The sequence below is a fragment of the Larus michahellis genome, chromosome 2 (genome assembly GCF_964199755.1).
Source record: "Larus michahellis chromosome 2, bLarMic1.1, whole genome shotgun sequence".
Taxonomy (NCBI): Eukaryota; Metazoa; Chordata; class Aves; order Charadriiformes; family Laridae; genus Larus; species Larus michahellis.
Genome location: NC_133897.1, coordinates 43,131,398 through 43,158,014, shown reverse-complemented (window position 1 = coordinate 43,158,014; position 26,617 = coordinate 43,131,398). Strand labels below are relative to the sequence as shown.

The 26,617-nt window shown below is 42.5% G+C and overlaps 1 protein-coding gene across 3 annotated transcripts in view; it reads right to left on the bottom strand.

The window, feature by feature from the left end:
* The window catches only part of RARB (retinoic acid receptor beta), a 333,265-nt gene that overhangs the window by 196,164 nt on the left and 110,484 nt on the right, over positions 1–26,617 (bottom strand). The window contains exon 1 of one of the 3 annotated variants that reach the window (XM_074575053.1): positions 19,956–20,060. The exons of the other annotated variants lie outside the window; for them this stretch is intronic. The gene's annotated coding sequence lies outside the window, so the exon portion shown is untranslated. Of the gene's footprint in view, positions 1–19,955; positions 20,061–26,617 lie in introns of those variants that run through there. 3 annotated transcript variants of the gene reach the window in all.

Sequence of the window (26,617 nt, the reverse complement as noted above, 5' to 3'; positions counted from 1 at the left end):
ATACAACCTTGTTTTGGAAACTGCCAGTTTTAAAACTGATGCATGAATAATTACCTGAAATATTGATACTTGGGGAGAACAAAAAAGAATATCAACTTCTGAAAAATTTAAGTGTACATGAAAGCTTTCAGTTTCCCCGTAGAAGTTTCAGAATGAATGACACTGAGGAGGTTCTCTGCTCGCTTCAATGCCACGGCTCAGGCAGGGCACTGTGGAACTGCATCCGAGGGTGATTTTGTATTAGGCTGTTACAGCCCTAATTGTTTTACCAATGACTGTTCTCAGAAAGGATAGTTAGTCGCCTTATTATCACTTAAGAGAGACCTCATTGATCATTCTCTCTTTTTTTTTTTTTTTTTTGAAGGGGGTAGGGAGGGTGAACTGCCTCTACCACCAAATAAACAAGCACTCATCACTTCATAAGCTGGGTGAGAGACTGACAGGATGGCGATACACTGCTCCTGTGCTCTGCTAGGGAACTTGCTTGCTGTCACAACCGCCATCCTCTACATCACCCAGAGCTACACACCCCGTCCTCGGTGTTTCACCCAAAGGGCTGGCACCTACCAAGGGGTCCTCGTTTCCTCAAGTCTCTGCATCAAAAGCCTTAGGGTGAGAATGGGGCGCTTCTCGTGCTACTCTCGGCAGTGAAATTTGCTCCCGCCATAGCTGTTCAGGTCTATGTCCAGCAAATGGCTGGTCTTCTCAGAAACAACATGCTTGTGCAACACCAGTAAAGTGCTACTGGTGTCATGAGAGCTACTGTTCTGGGCCCCCAGTTCAAGAAAGACAAGGAACTACTGGAGAGAGTGCAGTGGAGGGCTACAAAGATGATCAAGGGAATGGAGCACCTCTCTCATGAAGAAAGGCTTAGAGACCTGGGTCTGTTTAGCCTGGACAAGAGAAGACTCAGAGGGGACCTCATCAATGCATACAAATATCTAAAGACGGGTGTCAAGAGGATGGGGTCAAACTCTTCTCAGTGGTGCCCGGTGACAGGACAAGGGGCAACAGACACAGGCAGAACACAGGAAATTCCACCTCAACATGAGGAAAAACTTCTTTACTTTGAGGATGGCAGAGCACTGGAACAGGCTGCCCAGAGAGGTGGTGCAGTCTCCGTCTCTGGAGATATTCAAAACCCTACCTGGACGTAGGAGTCCAGCCTGCTCTAGGTGACCCTGCTTTGGCAGGGGGTTTGGACTAGATGATCTCCAAAGGTCCCTTCCAATCCCTATCATTCTATGATTCTGTGATAACAGGAAGGCTGCAACTGCTCCATATTGTGAACATCGCTCCTGCAGGTATTTCTGCAATGCTCTAGGCAAAAGCCAGCGAATGCTGCAGCCAGTTTCTGAGCACCACCCTGCACAAGGACTTGCCCATCTCCTCCAAAACGTGCTGTTGGGGGAATATGGGTAGGAACCACAGAACAAACTCAGCCACCCAAAAGCAAGGCAGTCCAGGGCTACCTACAGGCTTTGTTTCCTGAGACACCTTTGCGTCTGCCACAGTCAGTGATCAGTAACAACATCCACTGCCTATATAGTGTTTTTATTTGTAATTCTTTAAAATTATAGCCTGAAACCAAAGGCAAGAAGATTTTTGGGTGGGAAAATAAAGGCAGTGGTGAAATGACTCGTCAAGGTCACAAAGCAATGCCAGAGGAGGGAAACTGCGCCAACGCAACGGTGACTGTCTCTACCACCACTCAGTCTACTAGTTGTCAGTAAGAATTCAAATGAGCAGGGGAGGGGAAAAAAAATAAAAAGAAAAAAAGAAAAAAGAAAAAACCCAACCCCGATTGCATATGTTTGCCTGTCAGAGAGCAGCGGAGTGTTTCTGCTCTGTGTGGAATACCAGCAAAGGTTACCAGCTGTGCATGTTTTCAGACAGCAATTTCTGCTGAGTGCAGCCTGCTCGGGGATAACAGAAATGTAGCTTGTAAGTATTTGATAACTGTGTAAATTATGCACAAAATACCTTTAATGCTAATGGAGACAGACGTACGCAGAGATGAGACTGTAACAGGGGGTATAGAGAGCTAATGCACAGCTGCTGGCCACGTCGAGCTTGAGGACCACAAGCCTGGAGACCGGTGAAACCAAGCAGATCTTTTGAGGAACCCTCAACAGCAAAAATACATCGACCCATTAACAATACAAAATGAGATGAACCATTGCAGGTGACTGTTTTAGCTAGCTAAAGCTTTACGAAGTTTGACAGGGAAAGCCAACCATCAAAGGAATACGCAAAGAAGTAATGTTTTCTAAAGCAATTCCACAAGAGCCAGCAAAACCACCACACTTCAAAATGTTTGCAAAAAAACAAAGAAGGGAGGGATGTTGATGAAAACCAACCCTCCTCAAATCTATGCATTAAATTAATCATAGACCAAGGCCACCTATTTTCAAATTATTTAGGGCTTTGGAAATAAAATTAATCTTGTAAAACTATGTAGTACCTTCAATTATATTTCTATTAGCCAGAAAAATGCAGAGCGCAGCATAAAGTATAAAAATTCCCAGAACCACAACACTGGATATATCTGTATATTTAAGTGACAAGTATTCAGAAAAGAAGCAGTTCCTCCAGGACGGATGGAGGACAAAAAAGGGCACTCGGGAAACTCTTTGGTCACTTCCTCTCCACCAGAGGAACACGTCGTGTGATGGATCTGGTGATGACAAAATGCAGCAATATTATAGCTCCTTAGTATGCAACTCCACATGAAATACCTAACAGTGCCAAAACTAGATTATAATCCTATAGTTCTGCATGCTTATAATTTGATGTGAGATGTAACTATATACTGCAATTGCTACCAGAAGACAAGTTTCTCTTGTCTTACTCAAAAATCACCCTCCTTTTACCCTTCATGGCAAGAAATATCCTGCAGATTGGTGCGCCAGACAGAAGCTTTCAGAATTTGTTCCTCTGCTTTTCTCTCCAATTTAAGGCAGAGAGGGAAGATGGTGCAAAAGGTATGATACTCCAAACAGAGTATCATTCAACCCTAAATAGTGTCCCTCAGGAGCAGCAGGATGTTATAAATATCTACATGGCTGAACATCTGTATGGTGGCCCACAAGAAAATCATAGGCAGACACCTACATTCCAGCAACTCTGCCCACATAAAGAAGCGTCACCCACGCTCTGAGCTTACAGAGGGACTTCAAGTCACCAGCTCTGCTGACAGAGATTGTGGACCCATCACCTCCATCCCTGCAGAGCTGCAGCACAGCAAACCCAAAAATCAGCTGTCCCCATTCATGCCAGTTCCATGGCACCAAAGACAACCCCTAAGGGAAGATTTCACCCAAGTGTCACCAGACTGACACATTCACACCCATCAACTCACAGATGAAGATCCCAGCATTGCGCATCAGCCGCAGGCATCTAGGCTGCAGATGGTTTCAAGGTGAAAACATCTCTTTTCCGCAGCTAAACCTGCACCACATTGTGAAATACTGTAAGACAACATGCATGTGCCAGCTTTGAGAAGACTTTCCTTTGCTGTCACTTGTTACGGTAGACGCCTCACAGCTGAAGAAGCGCGTCCTCTCTGGACTGCAGCACTTGCCCAGAAGCAAGCCCCATTCTTTCCATGTCATGTGGACCTTGAACACACTCTCCTCTGGCCTACACCTGGAATCCCTTGAGGAGGGAGCTAACAAGCTCACCCTAAACCCTGATGGGAAGAGCCAGCTACCACAGAGGAGAAGCAACCCCAGAATGAGCAAGCCAAACTGACCACAGAGTCACCTTAGCAGTGGTCGAACACTCATTCATGTGAGGCAACAGCACGGATTTCAGCCCTGTACCTACGAAGCAAAATTTTCATAAAACAGCTATAGTCGAGGCACTTCAGAGGATCTACCCAGTAGATAGTAGATACTGGGTAGTATCTACTAGTAGATAGTAGATCTACTATCTACTAGTAGATAGTAGAAACCCAGTATATAATGAAAATCCTCTTCCATTAGACTCACCCTTAAGGACCGTTCACGAGTGCAAGGCCCTTAGTGTGAACAGTATGGAAAAGGATCATACAGAAAAGTTGCTTTGAAGGCTCACCAAGAGATGATCGCATTGTGCACTATGTTGCATTGAACAGCGGCCAATGACTCTTCTTTGACAGAACATATGCCTCCTTTTTGGTTTTTACAGGCTTTTTATTGACTTGACTTCAGTGATAAAGCAGATGGCCACAGGGGAAGGAGGCTACAGTAGCTCCAGAGCAGAGCAGACAGCATATTTATCAGCTGCAGTTAATGCAGCAGGTGTACCTGTCTCTTCTACATTTCTTCTTGGTGTTTGTGTAGCTGAGAAAAAGTTTAAAACCACAAATTTTCATGTATAAGTTCCAAATTTTGACGCATAATGAGTGACCCAACTTTTCTTATTGCCTCTTAATTTCCCATGCATTTTGCACAGGCTTTACTAGAGAAAACAGTTTTGCTTTCCACACATCTGTCAGTTCTCCTAGAATGTATTAAATGAACCAATTCTCATTCATTATATTGCTGTTTAGCTTACATTTGGTAACAATATTTGGTATTATTAGAACATAATTCATCCTTCTGAATTTTGTGCTTGCATAAGATTTTATTTTAAGTCATAAAATCCCTTTGCTGTTGCAGGTGACTTTGATGCACATCAACAGCTGGATAGGCAAGAAGCCAAGCCACGAGGCTTGGCTGATAGTCATAGAACGGTTTGGGTTGGAAGGAATCTTTAAATGTCCTCTAGTCCAAGATCCCCCTGCAATGAGCAGGGACTTCTTCAACTGGATCAGGTTGCTCAGAGCCCCATCCAACCTGACCTTGAATGTCTCCAGGGATGGGGCATCTACCACCTCTCTGGGCAACCTGTTCCAGTGTTTCACTACCCTTATTGTAAAAAATTTCTTCCTACTAACACTACCCCAATTCCACATTGCTCTTCCTCTCCTCTTACTGTCCAGAGCAGGGAGTAAAGCTGTCAGCTTCGCAAGTAAAGCATGATTTTTGCCTTTTTTTTTTTTTTTCCCCCCCTTTCCCTCACACCTGAAAAGGTCAGTGGGGAGCCCTGCCCCACCTGCAGTGATGTCTGAAATTCGGTAGTCATTTTAAGATATCCTCAACTGTGGCACCGAGCAAACTTTTAAGCTAAACCCACCACACCCCTACACCCTTCTAACAAAGAAACCATGACCACAGGAGAGGCACGCCGACACGAGGACACGCTCTGCACGGAACTGGGGAATTTGCTGCTCCAAGCCCGGCCTTCTGCAGCATAGATGTCCCCGAAGTTTCCAGGGTCACAGAGGAAGTCTCTCCTAAGTTCACTTCCCATTTTCTTGCCAACGCCAAAAATCCTCCCCCCCCGCCCTTAAATCTTAGGCAAACTCCTAAAACAGGAACCTCTGGAGTGCGAGGGCAGCCTGGGCAGCAAGACGGCAGAGGCAAGTTGCTCCTCTCCCAGCAACAAAAACAATTCCAGAGAAATTTCACATGCAAAACCTTTCAACAATATATTACATTTTTTTTCCCCAAGGGACAGAGTTGACGGAGTCTTTATTTATTAGGCAGCTTCGAGACATATTCTAATGCTGTTTTCAAAACAAGTCAAGATCTAATAGTTTTGGGAACCTTTACTGTATTTAATGTATAGTTTGTATTGAAATCCCTGATTATGCATATGCTTTCTATTATGCTAGCTGATGGTGTTGCATTGAGTAGTATTGAATAATTCAGCAGATTTAGCACTAGTCAAGTGTAAATCAGTCAGATACAGTAACACAATAGCCACGCTGCCTTTAAACTCTTAAAAATGCGTGGAAACTTTATTTCAAGAAGGGGCGTACTCCGTTTTCCACCAGTCCCCGTTGGCTGCGAGACGTTGCATTTTTGTTTTCTTGGCTATCCAACGAGATTTAATTAAACAATAAACTAGTTACCGTGGCAGAAGTAAAAAAAAAAAAAAAAAAAAAAAAAAAAAAAAAGAGTCTTTGGAGTGTTATGTTTCCTTTATTAGCATAGTGATGTGAAACTAAACAGAAAAAGCAATCTAATAACAAACATTCCTTTGAGAAGGGCTCCGGGAGCAAAAGGACATCCACTTATTGTTCAGCCCATCCCATTGGTCCATATACGGCAATAAAGGTACAATAGAAGGAAACAGGAAACAGACTGGCACATCTGCATTATCTTATTAGAGGCTAATGGATATCTGAGAGGAACATGCATCTGATGCTGAATAGTCTGTACCAATCTCCGAAGCAATTACTCTTAATTAGTGGATTCTGTTTATAGATGGAACTTAGTGTACCCTTCTGTATCAAAGAGATGCAGGCATCTGGAGAGAGATATGGTTTTCTTAAAGGGAAAGCACTACAGACACAATGTGAGGGGTTGGGTGCTTGGGGTTGGTTTTTTTTTTTTTTTTTTGGCAAATAAAAGCTCTCTGAAGCATAACATATTCTACTGTGTTATTAATCAAAAGAGCATGCTAGTTTAAAAAAAAAAGGAAAAGGGAAAAAGAAAAAAAAAAAGAGACCATACTGTTAATCTCAAACTCTGAAAGTAAACATAGAAAGCTAATACTTGCATATGAATTATATGACAAAAACCACTTTGATGATAAGCAAATAAACAACCGAGCCTAAAATTTTCAACTGCTGGCCAAAAAGCTTAAAATAGCAGCTTAAGTCAGAAGAACAACATCTGCATTTTGTATCTGCCAAGTCTGCAGCCAAAAAAAGTAAACCACTCTATATGACCAGATGCACGAATAAAAAAGAAAATGCATGAAACGGAACTTCAAAGTCAGTTTATTGAAAAGCAGATCTGTAGCTCTTACATCCCATAACCACAATTGTCATATATTTTCAACTATAGGTGTAAGACTTATGGGAGGAGGGAAAATAAATCGCTGTAACAGAATTAAAGACACTATTACTACAACACTTTTCCTACATCTTGGTATGCAAGATAGCTGTCTACTGGGCGACTGTGAATTCCTTTTTGTCATAAAGCTGACACTTGCAAAATGGGTTTCTGTTTTATTTGTTTTTTCCTGACTGAGATTGTTAAGAGATAATTAATATAATTAATGTAATTGTTGTTTATTTGAAAATCCTATTGGGAAGTATAAGGGGACGGGGCGGGGGGGGCAAAGCTTCTTTTTCCCTATGCAGCTATGCTTCGTATTGCCTGCATTGCAAACGCACGCTCATATACACCCCTGAAAAAAAAAAAAGCAAATCTAAATCTGAAAGGGCAAAAGGAAAAAAAAAAAAAAAACCCCAACAAAAAAAAAGACACAATGACACCCATTTATTTACACACCACACAACAGTACCCTGCTGTGCCAGCTATTGATTTCAGTGGAACTGAGAGTCCATGTTGGAGAGTAGCAGCTGTGCGTACATAGCCTGAATCCTCATAGGGGAACAATACTCTATAAGCAGAATAACCTATTTCAGCCAACCTTCATGTACAACATATAACATTAAAAAAAACACACACAGCTTCCATTTCAAAAATCTGAAAGGCGCTATGGTTATTTGTTTCACAAAGGTTCATGGGAGTTATTAATTTATTTGTGCTAGCACAATGCTAGCATAATGAAGACATGTGAAGGATTGAAAATCCATGCTTTGCATGCCTGTTACTCTACAGAGATGTTAATTCTATTCTATACTAACCATATTTAAGATCCTCCGACTGCATCAGGCAATTTCTCATTTTCTCCTGTTGTTTGCTGTTTAAAGAGCTGTTTATAACTGAGGTGTGGGGGTTCTTTTTGGAGGGGGTGTTGTGGTTTGTGGGGTTTGGCTTTTTTTGGTTTTTTTTTTTTTGGTTTTTTTTTTTTTAACAGCTATCTTCATTCCGTGTTTCTTTCATTACTCAGCAGTTGCCAAAACTATACTGAGAAGTAAAGATAAATGGTTAGGTCAGGTGATGGGGTTAACAATTTACTGTGTGCGCTGCCCCGAGAGCCAGATATAGTAGAATTGGCTCATGTTTATGTACAGGATGAGAAGTTGATTTCCTGTGCAATGACTTTCAGTCACCTCTATAAGGGACTCTCTCGCAGTTTTCTGTGGAGAATTCAACGAGCTTTGAATACATTTTGTGCTGGTATATAGGATACTCTGCTTTGTAACTAAATGCATTCCTTACTTATTCCGCCACCTTCAAAAATCCCAATGGGCTGTCAAGAAAATTTCATTTGTGGAAACCAAAAGGAGCGTAACTGAGTTTAAGTGAACTTATATACTGATTTCCCTCCCCGACTTTAAAATCTGTTTCTTAACACTTAAAATTGCTCTTTCAGTGGAATCAAAACATCAGTTCTTGCATTGTCTTCTCTGTTGGTCCTTATTAATGTTTCTAAGGATGTAAAACAGTAATTCCATATTGAGAATATCGTAAATGAGTGACTATCCCATGGGCTACAGAGGTTTAAGAGATCAGAGATCTTCCAGACCAAACCTGTATCTTTTTTTTTTCTCCCCAGACTGAACCCATTTCCCTGTTTCTGCTCATCCCCAAACTTGAAGGGAAAAATACATAATTTCTCTCAAACACAGTTCAGATGATCCACAATTTTAGGTGGCAGAGGGTAGTCAGCAAAAACAGTTCTTATAAAGCAGGCTGGTCATTCAAGTCACATATAACCAGAAACTCCAACATGAAGCATTTCCTACAGCCCAAGGTGCTACGCCTGCTGCTTTAGCCTTGTTCTCTGACTACATTTTTTCAGCGGGTTTTCTTTGTTCTGGCACAGTTTCTCCCTTCAGTTCAGAAAAACTAGACTGGACTTTGTGATCCAAATTGTCCTTTATGGTCTTATGTGTCCAAATTGTTTTGATCCTGACTGCTTCTATGTGAGGTGGCAGCCAACGAAGAGGAAAAATTATCACTGATGGGACTAAGAAACCTACCCCTTGGGCTCCCCTCTCATCAGCCAGTCAATGCAGAGAACAAGAACCACAGATTAGCGAGGTGAGCTGCAACCAGCGCCAGCAGACTTCTAAGATTTGGGAAGATTTACATAGGCCAACAGGTAGCACCTTAAACTGACAGCGTACTCAACTGTCTATTCAGGAAAGGTAGCATCTCTGATTAAGTTCAGAATGGGACACACTTCCTGTCCTGCAAAAAGATCTTCCATTGAAGGTCTTCCCCTTAACTGGTGATTAATTGGTCTTCATCTGTGGCTACGAGGCACCTCAAGATAGCATCACACTGATTCCCAACCAAAGCAAGATTTTTTTGTGAGAAGGGCAGCGAAGGGAAAGTAAGTAAGCAAGGAAAAACACATCCTGCTGTCTACGTTCAGTAATGTCATCCAGTACCACGGGACCTGCAGATGTTTACAAGTATGCCAATCTCTTCCCAAGTGGTGTTACAGCTAGGAGGAGTGTGGGATCTATCTGAAGACTCCCAAGCATGCTCTCAGAGTGCTCATCCTTAACCTTCTAGCTGATGGGAAACACGTCATGGTGACCAATGGCAAATACGGCACTTACCATCCCTGCAACTACTAAAAAGGCCTTATACTGACCGTTTATAACCTTTAAGAGGCCTCCGAGATCAGTAAGAGGGGTCAAGTGATGTTATTGTTTTGGTGACAGACGGAAGATCTCTAGTAAATGATGGTGGCCTGGGAATCATTAAAAGAACAGAGTACTTCATCTGCTCAGAAGCTGAAGAGGCAAGCAGCTTTGGAGGGCAGCTCCTTGACAGAGAAGTACATCTCTTTGGGAGGCCAACACTCTGTGGTCATGACGAGCACTGCAGGTGAACCACTGAAACAGGATGACAAGATCCTTCATTAAATGAGAGCACAAAGACATATAAGACCATTGGTGACTTATACTGGTAACAATAAGTGGGTGCTGGTCTCAAAACCCCAACCAGGGAAGCCATGAGTCAAGACATAGGCTCATCAAATGCTCTACAAGTGGCAGGTGCTGAGAACATTAGTGTTAATGGCTGTGCTTTATCCGTACATCGATGCAGGTGATGTGAAAAGCCTGTAAGCTAATACTGTGAAGGAGCAGGGCAATTCATATTTGCAACATCTGCTGTTAGCCTTCACTGAATAAGACAGTGCTAGAGATGACTGACTCAGTACAGAAGCAAGTCTTGTCTGTCTGTTCAGCCTTAGATGTGTCTTCCCAAGCCCTGAGAAGTCTCGGTCTTTGCAGCAACAGCACAGTAAAGCAAAGCAGCATACCGTCTCCCTCCCTGAGATCAGCTGGGGAGTCTTCCTCTGCAGGAACCTATACTGGATCTCTCTTGTGGCACAAAGGATGGAACCTACTCAACAAATTTAGTCAATCCGGATGTCTATCGACAATTGGGAATCGTGGCATTAGACTCGCCTTCACTGCTGACTTAAGGAAGAAGTGGCTCTAGAGCTTCAGTTCCCACTTAGGCTTTGTTCAATACCTGGACAACTGGTGAACACAGCACTTTTTGTGCCCCGCTGTGGTACAGTCGTGCTGCGTGGAAACACACCGAAGAAGGGTCAGTGCAATACGTGATCTTCACAAAGAAACAAAGACTACAAAATAGCCACTGAGATAAAGACGAGAATAAAATGCTGCTTAATTTGGAAAACACGCACAGCAGTGAAGGGCTCTGCCTTAGTTCGGCACGCTTCACTTTATATGCCACACAGAGAAGGATCCTGCAAGAGTCCACTTTACTCCAAAGAAAAATTCTTTGCTGTCTGGAATAATCTAAACTCATTGTTAGGATGAGCATGTGGATTCACTCAAGAAATGAATAATGTTTATTCAGGAGGCTGTCTGAGAAACCTGAAAGAAGATTTTGTTAGGGATGTGCCTGAATTGTGAGATGATGATCTAGGCTTCCCAATCCCCCAGACAACACTAGGGGGCAAGACACTATGTTCAGGAGGTAGGTTCAATCTGCTAGCAGTCTAACTTTTTTGCGCTACAAGGTGGGAAATTCTAGTTCCTTGGAACCAGAGGAGTTTGTATCCTTGCTGCACCCCTTTGTCAAGCGAGGAGAGTGATCCAAGCAGAACAGGGGAAAAACAGGGTTCAAACATTGGTTGTGAACTTTGTTTCTGAATACTAGTCTGTTGGACTAGAGGTACATCTATCATCTTAATATCACAGAGGTGTGGACGCTGTGCTAACAAAAAATAACTTAACACACATAATTTATCATCCTTTGTTATATATGGCAAGTCTAATAGTGTGTCTTCTGAAAGGTTCTGCAATTCCTCTGAGTTATTAGAGTCTTCAGTCCTACTTTACCCAGAAGATGACATTTCTGCTGTCTACTCCAGGCTCCTCAACCTTCACTTATTACATATCACAAGTTCCAATATATTCCCAGTAAGACTCCCTGAGGGTCAGCAGAATATGCCAGAGGGCTGGTGGAGATTATGAACATTTATTTTAAAACCTCAGTTCTCTGTAGCTCCCTGTCACAGGAACAATAGGGTAGCAAAATTAGGAACAAGCGCAGCCATTAACTAGGAGGGGACAAAGCCATAGAGTGGATTGCAGAACAAAAATAGCATTTTTATTGTCAATATTTTGCTTAACAGGGAGCCAATAAAGCAATTGCAAAATGCTAATAATACACTGAGATAACACTGCACATGTAAGCACCTTCAGAGTCATCCCCCCAAATCATTTGAAAACGTTACAAAACCTTATCGGTCAGGTCATAAGGACAGAGGTCCAATAATCAATCATGGTAGCCACAAAACCAGCACATCTTTTCCACATCCTAACACATTCAGAAGATCTATGTCCCAGAATTATTCTGCTAGAGGTGCTGGACAGATGGATTACATTATCAGAAAGACCAAAGTGAACTATGACCTTAAATTTCACTTCCAAAAGCAACCTAACAGGAGCCTAAGCACCGACAAAATTCAAGGAGACTTGTGTCATACACAACAGCCTGCAAAGTAGGACTTCTGCTGCAATACAAAGGTATTCTTGCAGTATAAGCAAGCGTGTGAATTAATTGCACAGCAATTCCCAGCAAGCCCATTTCTGAAAGCATCTTTCCACTGGCGAATGCAAGACAACTTTCCCACTTCTCTGGACAGGGAAACTAGCCTGAATTATTTCACAGGAAGAAGCTGCAGACTCTTAGGGATGGAGACTGGTAATATGCCACCATGCGGCATTTAGACCTGCCCAAACTGACTGGTGTCACGTTTAAGCATTTTAGCTGTAATCAGTTTAACCCATAGCCAGATCAAACACTCCGCAGCATTTAGCTTCTGAATGCATCGGGATCACTAATCTTTCAGCTTCACTGGCAAAGCGATGTATGAAAATTATTAATTTTGAAAGCATTCAAGTAAATAACAGCGAGCATTTTCATAATTATGTCATGAGATAAAGGTTAACTGTAAAGCTCTCAACAGCATTTGGAATCCCATTGGAGCTGCTACCCTTGGATAACAGTGCCAAAGGAGATGCCCCTGTGGAAAGCAGTGTGGTCAGGCAGTGCTTCTTCCAACAAGCCTCCAATCAATTCTGAACCACTACGAGCAGAACACCACCATGGATATGCAGTCCTGGCAACAAGATGCCCATTTCTGCAACCTCCAACCCACACACGCCAATGAACGTAAGCCAGTAAGAGAAGTAATGCTCTCAAAGCTCCCAGAAGTGCTTTCCTGCTGGAAAAGGAGGCCAGGAGTTAAGCCCGGATGCTGCTGAGCATAAGCCAGTGCAGACCCATCTCCTGGTACCAACACCACCATCTCTGCCGCAGTGGCCCATCCTTCCTCTGCTTACCAGGTGGTGCAGTCTGAGTCGCTCTGCCAAGTATGCTACTTTTATTGTGTAATAATAATTCATCCAGAGACAGATAGCAGGGTAGGTACGCTTTCCATACCACCTTTGCTACGTGTCTGGTAATTGCCCTTCCCCACTGCAGCAGAATGACCTTATCAAGGCTCCTCCTGCGCGATTTTCAGGACAGCAGCACTTCACAAGTCAGGATCCAGCAGCCCAACGCACCACAAAGGACACAGAAGAGTGAGAAGCTAGAAGCAGGGAAGCCCAGCTAGGTGCCTAAGGCTGATAAGACAGTCTGATTTAACCATGCAAATACCAGCGGCCAAGTAGAGCATATCTTTGAATTGGGAACGTCAAAGCAGACATGTCACAACAGAGAGCGCTTTTCTAACAGCACCTGAAGTTCCTTCAACAGATGCACGCATTTGGTGAGCAATTGAATTAATCCCCAAGAAAAAAAAAAAGATGGGGGGGTGGGGAAGAGGACCTTAGCAAGTAAGACAGAGCCATTCAAAATCCACTCATGACTTCTGTGATTATCATCAGGCCTGAAAAGTCACTACGCAGAACAGTCCAGTCAGAGATGGCTGAAAGGCACGTGTTGGTTCAAGCACGTCCCTCAGTATTACCCTGACTGCACCATCTTCCCAGCGAGCACTGTCTGTGCCAACCAGGTCTCAGACAGTTGTCCATTATATGGGGTCTCACAGAGTACCATAAGCTAAAGCAAATCAGAAGTAAGCAGAAAAAAAGCAATTTAAGTGTCCTCAAAATGATGCACGAGCAAGAGAATGCAATAAAGATGCCAGCTAATGGAAATAATCTCTCAAAATAAGTGAATTCTGTAAAGGCTGTCACTTCCTTTATACAAGCCGTGGTTCTTGAAGATATTCTGCCCATATGGATCCTAAGACAAAGTTTTCTAGTCCCCAACATGGAGTCCATCACTGCAGGGACTGTGAGCTGGGGAGAACTGTGGCTGCTCTGCACTGCGTATCTGAGTTTATGAGGGAGAGGGGAAGGGAGCAGAATTGGGAGGAAAAACGAACATGTTGGGTACAGTCACTATTGCTTAATTTGATGACAGATGTGAAGATCCCACTTTCATGAATGCAAAGTTCAGGTGTGCTGTCAGACATTCACAATGACAACAGCCTGAAAAAACATCCCAGTCTACTTAAAACAATTATTTAAGGTGAATAGTGACTACATGGTGTGGAACACTAAGAAATTCAAGGATGTACTACAAGCAACATACCTGACTGACACATGAAAGAATATTCCAAGAAAAATTACACAGAGCTCTAATACAGCAAGAGATTGAAGAGATACTGAGGAAGATCGAAAAAAAGCATCCTCTAGATCATTCCTTTATATAAACAGCTGCATTTATTACATGGACTAGGTCCCATACTCACGAAACCATTCTGACCCTGATTTTGCCAGACACTTTTTTCAACGTATATTATCCAAAAAGAGAAATATACTCCTAAAATAACAACAGGAGTCCACGTGTTTAAGAAAACCATAGGATCTCCTCCCTTCTAACACGTTTTATAGACACAGTAATATGCCTATACTATGGTTTTACCATGTGTGAGCTAAGACAATTTTTTCCTGCATGTGTTGGAACAGTAATGATGGGCCTTAATAAAAAAAAGAATCTGGTGCATTGTCTTTATTATGAGAGTACAAGTGCTTTGAAACAGAAAGAAATACTTACTCTCTTGTACAAAGAAAAATGTGAAAATGTAGCCTCTGAACGTCAGATCTAAGCATCAAAGACCAAATGGCCTAAAAGTAGAATAATACGAAAATTTGAGAAATGCTATAGTGAGAACTTAAATTCCAGTCTAGCATTTGATTTAGTGATAATCCTCCAAAACCAGCTCTGCGTCTGATAAACACAGGTTTAGGATCCAGTTGTTGACACACGGTAAGGAAATGAAACACATTCTCCCTATATGAAGTTCACATTTTTCTGGGTGAAACAAAGCACACTTGTATCCCATGTCTCTAAGGCACCTTTTAAAGCAGTAAGGAGAACTGAAAGTCATCTACATGAAGCAATATTGTCCGACGTGCTAAAAAGATCTAAATTAAATAGCTTGACCGTCACATCCACCCTCAAGCCTTTGAAAAATAAGGAAATCCAATTTAAGATTTACACAGCAAACCCAAGGCACACAACTCCTTGACATTACAACTCTGCTTCACGTACCTCACTGCAAAGGCAGGTGACCCACTGAACCTCTTCGGGTCAAGCAAAATAGAAAACCCTCTATTAAAAATGAATGAAGGTAGAAAAGTTGGGTTCAGTGGAACATCGCCAACCCCAATTAGTAACAACAACAACAACAACAATAATAATATATTCTCCTTTAAGAAATTCTCCACTTTTACAGAAAAAACAGAAATATTAGGTCTGGCAAGTGATGACAAAAGCACCCAGTTCGCACCCTCCTGAACACAATCCATCATTTAGCCATATACCAGCCAACCAGGATTACTTTGTCCCTCGATTTTTTAAAAGCACATAATTCTGAATAATTATGTTGCTCAATGGTCCTGAATATTACTGAACAGCAAATCCATCAAACAGGAAGCTAAATTTTATAATTTAAAAACATGCTTACACGTAAAAGGGGGGGGGGGGGAAATTAAGGATGTACTTTTTTCAAAGCAACATACAAAATTACATAGCAACAGTGTAAAAGCTTCTGGATGATTTCCTTTCCTTAGCTTCCAATGGAGAGTTTATTCCAGAGAGACAACCCTCAGCAGACAAAGCCTGCTTATAAACATAGGAACACAGGAATTGCTGTACTGGGTCAGATTAATAGTCCATTTAGTTCAGTAACCTCTCATTTGACAGCAGCCAGCATCAGATGCTTCAGGGAAAGGATGAAGAAATCTCTCAGAGAGCAATTACAGAAAAACTTTCCCATAAAATGTCTTTCCAACTCCCATCATCTACTGGATGCCTTATGCCCTGTAACAGGAGACCTTCTCTTGGTCTTTCTGTTTGTTTTTGCTTGCCTGAATATTACAAATAATGCTAAATAATACCCCAAGCATTGTGAATATCTTCTGTATCTATATTCCATATGTTTTTAATCCCCAAAATTGTTGGCCCTAGCAGAATTGAGAGGCACCGAGTTTCAACATCACCAGCGTGCTGCTTAAAATAACATTCTGTTATGCTTTTAAATAACTCACTCGTTTTCCCTGGATGATCCTGTGTAGTTATAGGATCTAGTGTAGCATAGTAAAAGAAAAGTTAAGTGGATGTAACTCGCCTTCTTCAAGAATCCCTGCTGCTCTGTTTTTCTCAACACAGTATACTGCTGTGGCTCCTCAGAAGCACGAAGGAGGCTTGGAGAAGGCAGAAATGCCTCCAAAATCCCTCCTCCAGCGCAAATGTTTCAGGTTTTCATCAGGACAAATATTAGTTTCTTTGTCAAATTTACCTGTCCATCTTAATTGCTAGCATACACTTCTTCAGATGTCACCCATCTAGTTAACAACTTCCTTAGATTTCAGGGCAAACACTTTTCAGGGCAGGGGAAAAAAAATAATCAATTTGTGAATAACAAGTCAAGAGTAGCAAGCCATTTCTCTAATTAAGGCATTGACTTTCCTCTAAGATTGCACTAGAATTATCTGTATAGTCACTTCCATGTTAAAACCCTAGGTAAATATTTGTACAGAAGCAATTACATCAATTAATAATAGCAGCTGACAGACAAACACTACTGAGAGGGCTCCATTTGCTCCCTAGACAAACAACACCGGTTTCCAAATGAAGGCAGAAGGCTAATAACATGGACCCAAGCTGCCCAAAACACTGTATTTGCATCTGCGTGTAAACACTACGGCTCTGTAAATACCAAGCCATCACCAGTCTGCTTGCCCTCCTCTTAAGTGGTTCACAGCAAGCGGCTATGGGGGAAGCTCCAAGAAGAAAGTAGGGACAGCAGCTCTTGGGCAATCCACCCCATCTTTCACCTCCGATTGGCTTTAGGGTCGCTTGGGATTCATCCACACGGGCTGAAGTCTGCGGGCTAACTCCAGGATTTTTGGAGAAGGCTGAACATCTGCAATTTTTGTTAATTTATTCACACTGTCCACGTCCATATGTCTTCATTTGCAAGTCAGCTCAAGCATGGAAAGGAACAGAGCATGGGCAAGTATTAGACTAAATTATTTCAGCAATCACGTTACTTTTGGTAAACTGCCTTTCGCCAAACCAAAGCATCTGCAGCTCAGAAATAACATCCAAATTTAAAAACTTTTCACAAAAGAGTATGAGCTCAAATAGATTTGGATGATAGCAATCCTCTAAACGCTATTGCTGCAAATAAGACCAGCGTAAGCAAATCATCCCTTTGAAATCAGTTGTGACAGAACACCTCAGCAAGGAATGACTACGTGGGATTTTTTTTATTTTATTTTCATTTTTAAACAACATGGTGCGAGTATCATACTTCAGGTTTCCCCAATCTCATTTAAAATTACATTCCCCCATTCGGTTTCATCTATACAGAGTCAAAAGGCGTAGCAGAAAGGGTAAGAATCTGGTCAGTGTTTGAGATTCAGGCTGAAGGAGGAATTAAATGAACAGAAACAGCTGCTGATGAAGAGCTGGGAAGCCTCAGCAGCATCCCCCTCTTCTCTTACTGCGCCTCCTTCCAGATAAACTCAGCGCAAAGCTCACATCGCATGGGCAGGCAAGAGGTGGAACAAGGTCTGTGGCCAAGGACCAGCTCATATTTGCACGTGATCAGCCCCTCACAAATATCAAAGAGATACCACAGAGCTGACAGCATCTGGCGAAACCCGGTACGAGGAACCCTTAGCCGCCCAGGGCTCCCGGTGCTGTGGGGACTGATGGCTCAGAGGACCACTGCTGAACACCTGCGGGATCTCCTCACGGGTACGAAAAGCAAATACCATCACCTATTGGACAGAATGGCGGGGAAGGATGCTCCTGATCTCAACACAGCTTTTCAAAGCAGGCAGCACGGTCTTGTCTTATGCACCAGTTGAGATGGAGTAGAACGGACACATTCAGGTTTCTACAAACATTACTATAGTATTTTTCTCCATTATTCACAGAATTCAGGAGGTGTTTACATCAACCATCAATGGAGTCAGAGGTTCAAAGTAAGAGTGTAGCACTATCAGCAAAGGGAAAGGGTGAAAAAGAAACTATAAATCAACCAACTTAATTGGGATGGCTCAAAAAGGGAACGCATGTAAGAAGCAAGTTCAAAAATAGTAGAAACCACTTCTAAGCAACATCAAGCTGACTGAAATCTTAAGAGTCTGAAAAAAAACGGAAAGTGTTGTGACAAGTAATCTAAACAAATGTTAAAAGTGAAGTTTGACAAAGATAAAATATCTGCCAAACACCCAAAACATAAATGAAACTGCCATTCAGCGAGGGCCAAATAAAACAAGATGTAGCCAGGCAGTTTCTGACAGAACAGTAAGGGCATTGTTAGGTCTCCTTATAGACCTCCTTTCTTCACGGAAAGGGAAAAAAGAAGAAAGAAAAAAAAAGGCACACCAGCACTTGGAAAAGCGTGTCTCCATTTCAGTACACACCTCAGACTTTCTGTATTTATCTGTGAAAGAAAGGGGATAGGGGATTTTGCCCCGTGGTTTCTGCTGAGCACTGGGGTGCTGCAGATGGAGGGTTCCGGGGACCCGAGCAGGAGGAGATGGTGAGAGACGACAGGGAAAGTCCAGTGGGAGGAAGAAGAGGGTTTCGGGGAGCAGTAAGCTCATCTGAAATTTTTGGAAAGATTTTTGTTTTGGTTAAAGCCTATTTCGTTTCAAAGTCGAATTAGCATTTTAAATAAAGGACCTCTTTATTAAACATTAACCACCTCGTCCTTCCAGCGATCATGCTGAAAGTCAAAGGTTACAAAACGAACAGACAGAAGGTCTTTATACTTTTAATGAACAATAAACCAACTTTTTCCATAAATTTCCTAATAAAGAAGCAAAATACAGCACAGACAGTACAAAGCCAAATAAAAAAAAAACAACCAACCAACCAATAACCCACAAACTCTGTAGGTTTCCTGAACAGTATTTTGATCTTTTCAGAAGCAAACAGTAAAACCAGCATACTCCCCACTAAAAGCTTCATTTTAAGATCAAAAGGGTAGAGAAGTACATACATTTAATTAGCAGGGAGAATACAAAAGCCTATTAATGGAAACCAAAACTCATTTTAGAAAGAAAAATACGCTTTAAATGTTATGTGGAGACACTGACGTGCATGTCTCTGTTCGTGGCAACAGTTCAGGAGGAATAACTTCTGAAAGTGGCACACTTACTTCCAACTCACAGCTTTTCAGGATATTCACCCTTCTGTGACTGCTAAACATGATCTACTCTATTTATAGCAGCTTTTTGTTTGCCACCGTTATGGTACGGATATTAAAATGAACAGGCAATCACAGAAACACGGCAGCGACCAACACCAGCAACTGAATAAAAGACACTACTTCAGCACGCACTTTTTCTTGTAATTTCGGCGGCTTCGAGATTTTTGTTGGCAGCATTTGCTGCCGAGGTTAGGAGAGACTAGGAGTAATGCTGGAAGTGTGGGCTGGGACTGACCCAGAGGTGTAAGCCACAACGTCACCCCTACTTAAAACGGCAGCGAAAGTTAACAGAGAGCACCCATGTCCCTGCCCAGCCTCCTGACCATCCAAACCATCAGGGTCCACGGGGCGGTGAGGGCTCACACCCCCACCCAGGGCTGCTCCTGGGAATGATGGAGATTCGCCCCCTGACCAGCTGTAGCCTTCAAGCAGCAGGCTCCCTACAGACATCCCACAATACACTGCGCCCTCCCTTCCCTAAAGCACCCAACCAGTTAGAGAAATTCTGCTGAGAAGCAGATCTGAACCTGCCACCTCCCCGATGCACGGTAGAAACCGCAGAGGATACCGACAGCAGATGAGGGCATGCTGCAGTGCTGCAGGCAGGGCTGGCTGGCCCCACAGACCCCCCGCCACAGAGATGAGGGGCTGACCTCTGAAAACCCACCTGAAGCTGTAGGCTCCATGGTAATCATGCCCAAAAATCTGTCCTGCATAAGGCTCAGCAGACACGTAACTCACAGTTATTCCACACATACCTGGATCAAGTCCCTTTGGATGCATGGAAACCTGTGGACCACAGGTTCAAGGTGAAGCCTTTCCCCCCTTGTGGTGAGCTCACTGCTTGCCTGCTGAGGGTGTCTCATGTCCCACCCACCTGGCTGGTGAGTCCTCCAAACCATCACCAGGCTCACCTGTGTGGGACAGCGCTGCTAACCCGCTCCACCTGGCCGCACTAATTACACTGCAGCTCACAGCGAAGAAACAGCACCCAGTCTTCCAAGAAGTACCTGGACGAACATACATACATCCTCAAAAGACGCCGTTTTGCAAGAGGGAGTTTATGTCCTCAGACACAAAGAATCCATCATTTTAGCCTCAGCTTAAACCATAGTTGTTTCCTCACAAGCGTCCCATGTGTTTCTTTACAGGCTGGTTGTAGTTGCATTGCATTTTAATTAATCGCGCACATGAGAATTGGATTTTATACAAATCCACTTTAGCAGTTTTCAGCCCGGAACAGCCTTTGGTCAGACTTTAAAAGAAGCCCAGCTTTCTCCTATTATAAGGAGGTCACAACAAACTGAGGAAAGCCTGAATGTGTTCTGATTTGTTTAGAGGATGGAAATACATTTCACTGTGACAAATGTGGTTATGGGTAAAAAAATAATTATTTTTAAATCTAATTGTTGTTTTATTTTAAACTTGCTAGGCAAAAAAACTTTATTTGAATCCGTTAATTACACAAGTAACTTTTAAACCCATCAAATGTCAACTACCATTGTTTTTACTACTTTTAAAACGTCAGCCCATCTGGAACGCCAGGGTCTGGAGTCCTGGGCAGGAGGGGCTGGCCGGCGCTGGCCCACAGGGCAAACGTGTGCTTCTGTTTCTGCAATCCCCTTTCTGGTAACAAGCAGTTGGTATGAAGCTGGTTTGAGCCAGGGTTGTAAACACCAAGTGAAGTAATCCCTAAAACTGCAGCTTCTAAAAGCTCAGAAAATGAATCCTGTATATGTAATTGTATAAAATATCTATAAATGTGTATATATGTATAATATGTATAAAATTGTATAAAAAATGTATATATAATTCACAACCGTAAGTTCTCCACGCATACAAACCATCTCATCAGTTCTCATCAGAGGGCTACCTATGTTCTACTTGCATCTAACAGCTTCCAAGACTCAAGGGAGAGAAATCCCAGCTATGGACCAAGCAATTCTTCGCACAGCTCCTTTCTTACCCTCGTAGACAAAAAATGCTAACTAACCTAGGGCTGGCAGCTGGAGGCTGGAAGCAAGGCTCGCTATGCAGCAAGGCACAGGCAAGAATGAGAGAGCCAGGTACAATGAGACCACCACAGCTCATGAGGTCAATCAGCTGGAAAAGCTGTTTGACCCACAGAGCCAGAAGTGGGAGGGTGACAAACCATGACTTCTCCATAGAAGAAGAACATTTCAGAAAGACCAGAAAACAACGTCAGGGTTTTTTTAAGGTGTTACTGAGGAAGGAGATGACTATATCGCACAAAGAGAACCCAAGGCTGCATCTGCCCTCAATGGGACTTGAAAAGAAACAGCAGCAAGCTAATGAATTTCAAGGATTACTATTCCTGGTAGGATTTAAGGACTACCTGTGGGAGTTATTCCCAGCTGGCGTTAGGCAGACACAAAGCTCTCAACATCTTAAAGTTGGGCATGGATTACGTCCATCTCAGAGAAATAGCAGCTCAAAGGTCAAGATAAGAAGGTACAAGCCCATTTTTTTGTTCTGCAATTTCAGCTTCTTGCTTATGGACTACATGGGAAACATAAATCTAGAGACCATATTGCCTGTTTTGTATTTTAATTAAGTAAGTGCCTGGAAATAAGTAATAGGGTTTTTCCACGGCCTTCTCCTGCTAGCTGCCCAAACACACGCCTTTCCATAACCATGTAATGGATCAAGATATTCATTAAAAACAAAGAAAAATACCACTGGCGCACAAGCTAACTAAAATGTCTCTATCTATTTCACCTTTGCTTTTCTTCTTAGGAATGAATACGTCCTCATTGGACACAAAACCCCGTATTCTGTAATTCCAGTCTCCCTCCAGCCACCCGTGGTTCTTTTGCCATTACAGCATATGACACTTCAGACAGGCACTGAAGTTGCCATTTTCTTACCTCCCAGAGATGCCCAGACTGTATGCCATTCATTGTGGGCAATTTTTTATTGTCCAATTTACCCCATGCTCTCTGCATCATTTTAGTGTTATGAATGGCTATTGTTAACCTGCTGCTGTTTGCTCCTTAGAACAGGGGGTTTGGTTTTTTTTTTCTTTTCTTTCAATACTTTAACAGAGTGAAATACTTTTTCAGCCCTCTAGAGCTATCGATCCATGTTTAGTTGCTGTATTGAGTCTGGTTGAGGTGGAGTTCATTTTCTCCATAGCAGCGCATACAGTGCTGTGCTTTGGATGTGTGGCTAAAACAGAGCTGATATAACCAACCAACGTTCTGGCTATTGCTGAGCAGGACCTGCACAGCAGCAAGACCTTCTCTTGTGCCCACTGTTCCCTGCAGCACACTTGCCCGGTGGCTAGGCTGGGGCTGGGCATAAGACTGGGAGGTGACACAGCTGGGACAACTGTCCTGCACTGACCAAAGGGACATCCCATAACATATGATGTCATGCTCAGCAATAAAAGCTCAGGGAATAGGAGGAAGAGGGGACATTCATGGTTATGGCATTTGTCTTCCCAAGCAACCACCCTGCTTTCCAGGAAGCAGATGGATATCTGCCTGCTGATGGGAATTAGTGAATTAATTCCTCTTTTTGCCTCGCTTGCATGTACAGCTATTGCTTTGCCGATTGAACTGTCATTATCTCAATCCACGAATCTTCTCGCCTTCCTTCTGTTTTCTCCCTGCCTTATGGGAGAGGGGAGTGGGCGAGCAGCCGGGCAGACATTTGGCTGCTAGCCAAGCCTACCCCACCACAAGGCTACAAGTGCCAACAATTATCTTCTTGACCTCTCTTTCTTAATCTCTAGCTATCTTCTGTTTAATTATTAGCAGATCAAAGAAAAGTCTTGACAGCTGACTCCATTAGCATCACTGCATGCTTGGAATCACAACAGATTTATGCGAAGTCACTGGCTGAAGTTGGATGTCCTCCTCAGGCCAACCTCACTCTCTCTAATCCATAGGATAAATTTAATGTTGTAATTTCTAAGAATTATTTCAGGGAATCCTTAGGAAAAGGGAAGACAGTGATGGTACAGATGTGACATAACCACCTACACTTACATGGACCTACCTCCACTTCCACCCACAACAGCAGAAATTATATCAGAACTGCAAGACCCCCGATCGATCCAGGTGGTAGTAACGCAATCAATTATTCAGTGATGGACAGGGCACTGGCAGATGCTAGGGAAATGACACTGAAAGCTGTAAAGTTGCTCACATCTTTGTAAAATAAGCATAAAGGCATTAATAAACTAAAATTACTTAGGTACTTCAGAGTTGTACATAACCACGTAGGGCAAGGGGGAGAGGGCTGCTGGATTGTATCTTCAGATCTGACAGTGATTAGCTAGTGACTTCAGGAAAGTCATTTGAACTCCATCTGACTCAATTTTTCCATTTGTGAAATGGAGATCAACATGCACTTCCATTTTAAGATAAGTGAAATACTCAAGGCTGGCAACATCATTAACTATAAGTAACTAATACCTATTACTACTTGGTGTATGCAATTGCCCCTTTAAGCGGTTTTCCTGGGGGTATGGAGAAACATGACTTACAGTTTAGTACTGATAACAACTTCATTTCAATAGCCATTCAGAAAAGGGTAGTCTGCATGCTCCTAAATGAATTCCACACCCCAAATCAATTCAATGCCTAAGAAGAAAAAAAAAAATCACTGAAAAATAAGGCAGCATATTCCAAGAAAGCTGTTTTATCTATCTGATATGTTTCCTGCATCTCATGGTGATTTACAGTAATAGGTAATAACTAGTGTACATTATAGCTAGTTTTTAATAACCACACTTCCATTATATTTCATTTCCCAAAGGGACTATTTGTGTTTTTTCATATCTTTAACTGTAAAACTGTAAACTGCTATAATCAAGCATTGCTTTCTCTTGTATTCTGGACATCCTCAGTTGATTATAATCACTACCCGCTGAACTTATCTTCAAAATGTTAATCATGAAATGAAATAAAAATTGATATTATTACATTACCTCCTGCCCCATTCAGTCCATCTGCTCTTCCTAACCTAGGAGACCCCATTACAAAGAACTGTAAAAAAAATAGGAAAAGAAAAAAGTAGTAGAAAAAGAAAAAGGAGTAGAAAAAGAAAAAGTAGAAAAAGAAGTAGAAAAAGAAAAAGAAGTAGAAAAAGAAAAAGAAAAAGAAAAAGAAAAAGAAAAAAGAAAAAAGAAAAAAGAAAAAAGAAAAAGAAAAAAGAAAAAAGAAAAAAGAAAAAAGAAAAAAGAAAAAAGAAAAAAGAAAAAAGAAAAAGAAAAAGAAAAAAGCTAAGAGTAAGCAAAACTGTCTTTGAAGATGACAGAGCTGGAGAAGACAGTTGAAAAAAAATCAAAGCGTATGCTGTTTGCCCGGGTGCCTGTAATAGAGATGTAGGCTCTGAAAGTCTGTTTTGAGGTATTTGTACAAAATTCACTGTAATTTGGATAAAATAAAGCGTATTAAAAAGCACAACTGGTATATGTGTACTGCTTTGCTCTCTTGGGACCTAGGGACTTGCTTCCACAACCGTTTACCCGCAGAAGGACTACATGAGAGGAATGTATTTCAGAATGCATCAAGAAAAACGAGTACGTAAATGTGTAAATCAAGCTGCAAGGTCAGCTGGACTTCTCAAACTGAACCCACATTTAGGGGAACTAGTAGGTTCAGGATGATGCCGTAACTGAAAAGGGACTCAAAGGGTCACTGGAGGAGGCATTCTACCTGGTAATGTCCACAGTGACATTTTCAGCAGTCTATATTCTAGAGATTTCTAAGTTTCCAGCAACAGAATGATGCCATGTTGGGAAGACGTAAAATCCTTGGTTTAACTTACACCCAGGACAAGAAGGACTTGGGGGTGCTGGTGGACAAGAAGCTCAACATGAGCAGGCAATGCGCACCTGCAGCCCAGAAAGCCAACTGCATCCTGGGCTGCATCAAAAGAAGCATGGCCAGTAGATCGAGGGAGGTGATTCTGCCCCTCTATTCTGCTCTGGTGGGACCCCACCTGGAGTCCTGCGTCCAGCTCTGGAGTCCTCAATGGACCTGTTGGAACGGGTCCAGCGGAGGGCCACGAAGACTATCAGGGGGCTGGAGCACCTCTCCTATGAGGGCAGGCTGAGAGAGTTGGGGTTGTTCAGCCTGGAGAAGAGAAGGCTCCAGGGAGACCTTATAGTGACCTTCCAGTACCTAAAGGTACCTACAGGAAGGATGAGGAGGGACTCTTTATTGGGGAGTGTTAATGACAGGACACGGGGTAACGGCCTCAAACTGAGAGAGGGTAGATTTAGATCGGATATCAGGAAGAAATTCTTTACTGTGAGGGTGGTGAGGCACTGGAACAGGTTGCCCAGGGAAGTTGTCAAAGCCCCACCTCTGGAGGTGTTCAAGGCCAGGCTGGATGGGGCTTTGAGCAGCCTGGTCTAGTGGGAGGTGTCCCTGCCCATAGCAGGGGGGTTGGAACTAGATGATCTTTAATGTCCCTTCCAACCCGAACCATTCTGTGATTCTGTGACAAAGGACGCATGGATACACACATACACATACACACACACACACGCAAGGTCTTAGTTTTCTCTGCTTTAATTTGGAAAGCTAATACTACAAACTAACGAAACCCCACCCCACTGCCATGCATCGCGTTAGCTTTATCAGCACAACCAAAAGGCTGGCTGTAACTGCAGCTGGAAGAGCAGAACACAACCACAGCCTACTCGAAAGTAAAGATCTCCTCAAGAAAGAGAGTTTAAGTGGAACACACAGAACTTAACTCTCCCCAAAAAATCTCTGTCCTTTAACTGGATGCTGTCATCAAAGGTAATTAAAATTTCTTAGCTGCCTCCAAAAGGAAGAAAGGGATGAGTATTTGCAAGGAAGATTTAGGAAAACTGCACAAAGGAAAAGTTGGCCAGCTCAAGTTTAGCCAGCTGGAAAGTAAAATCAATGAACTAAAAGCATTATTAATTGAGACAACCGAATATGGACAGAGGCAAAACTACTGACAGAGCAGAGGAGATAAAGCAGACAAACCATTATCACCAATAGTAAATAACACTGAATCAAACAGATATGATCAAAGACAAAGTAGCATGTACGTAAGTACCAGTGATATTACTTCTGAATTTGATTTATTTTATCTTAAGTTACAGTGTGTATCATTTAAGCAAGCCAGTTCCTTCCAGGTATCTTGCTAATATCCCCTTAGCAGGAACAGGACTGGATGCCCAGACAGTAACAGATTAAATGAAAAGGCAAGAAAACCCTAACTAGATAGAAAGGCACTATAAACACAGGATAGCTAACAAATTTCCTATATACAGCAAAGCAAGACGCCACTATCACCATACAGTCTGGCCTCCTGTAAACACGGGGCATATATATTTCCCCAGAACCTGGACTAACGCAATTCTCTACATATATAAATGAAAAGAATTCAAATGATGGCAAGTTCCTCA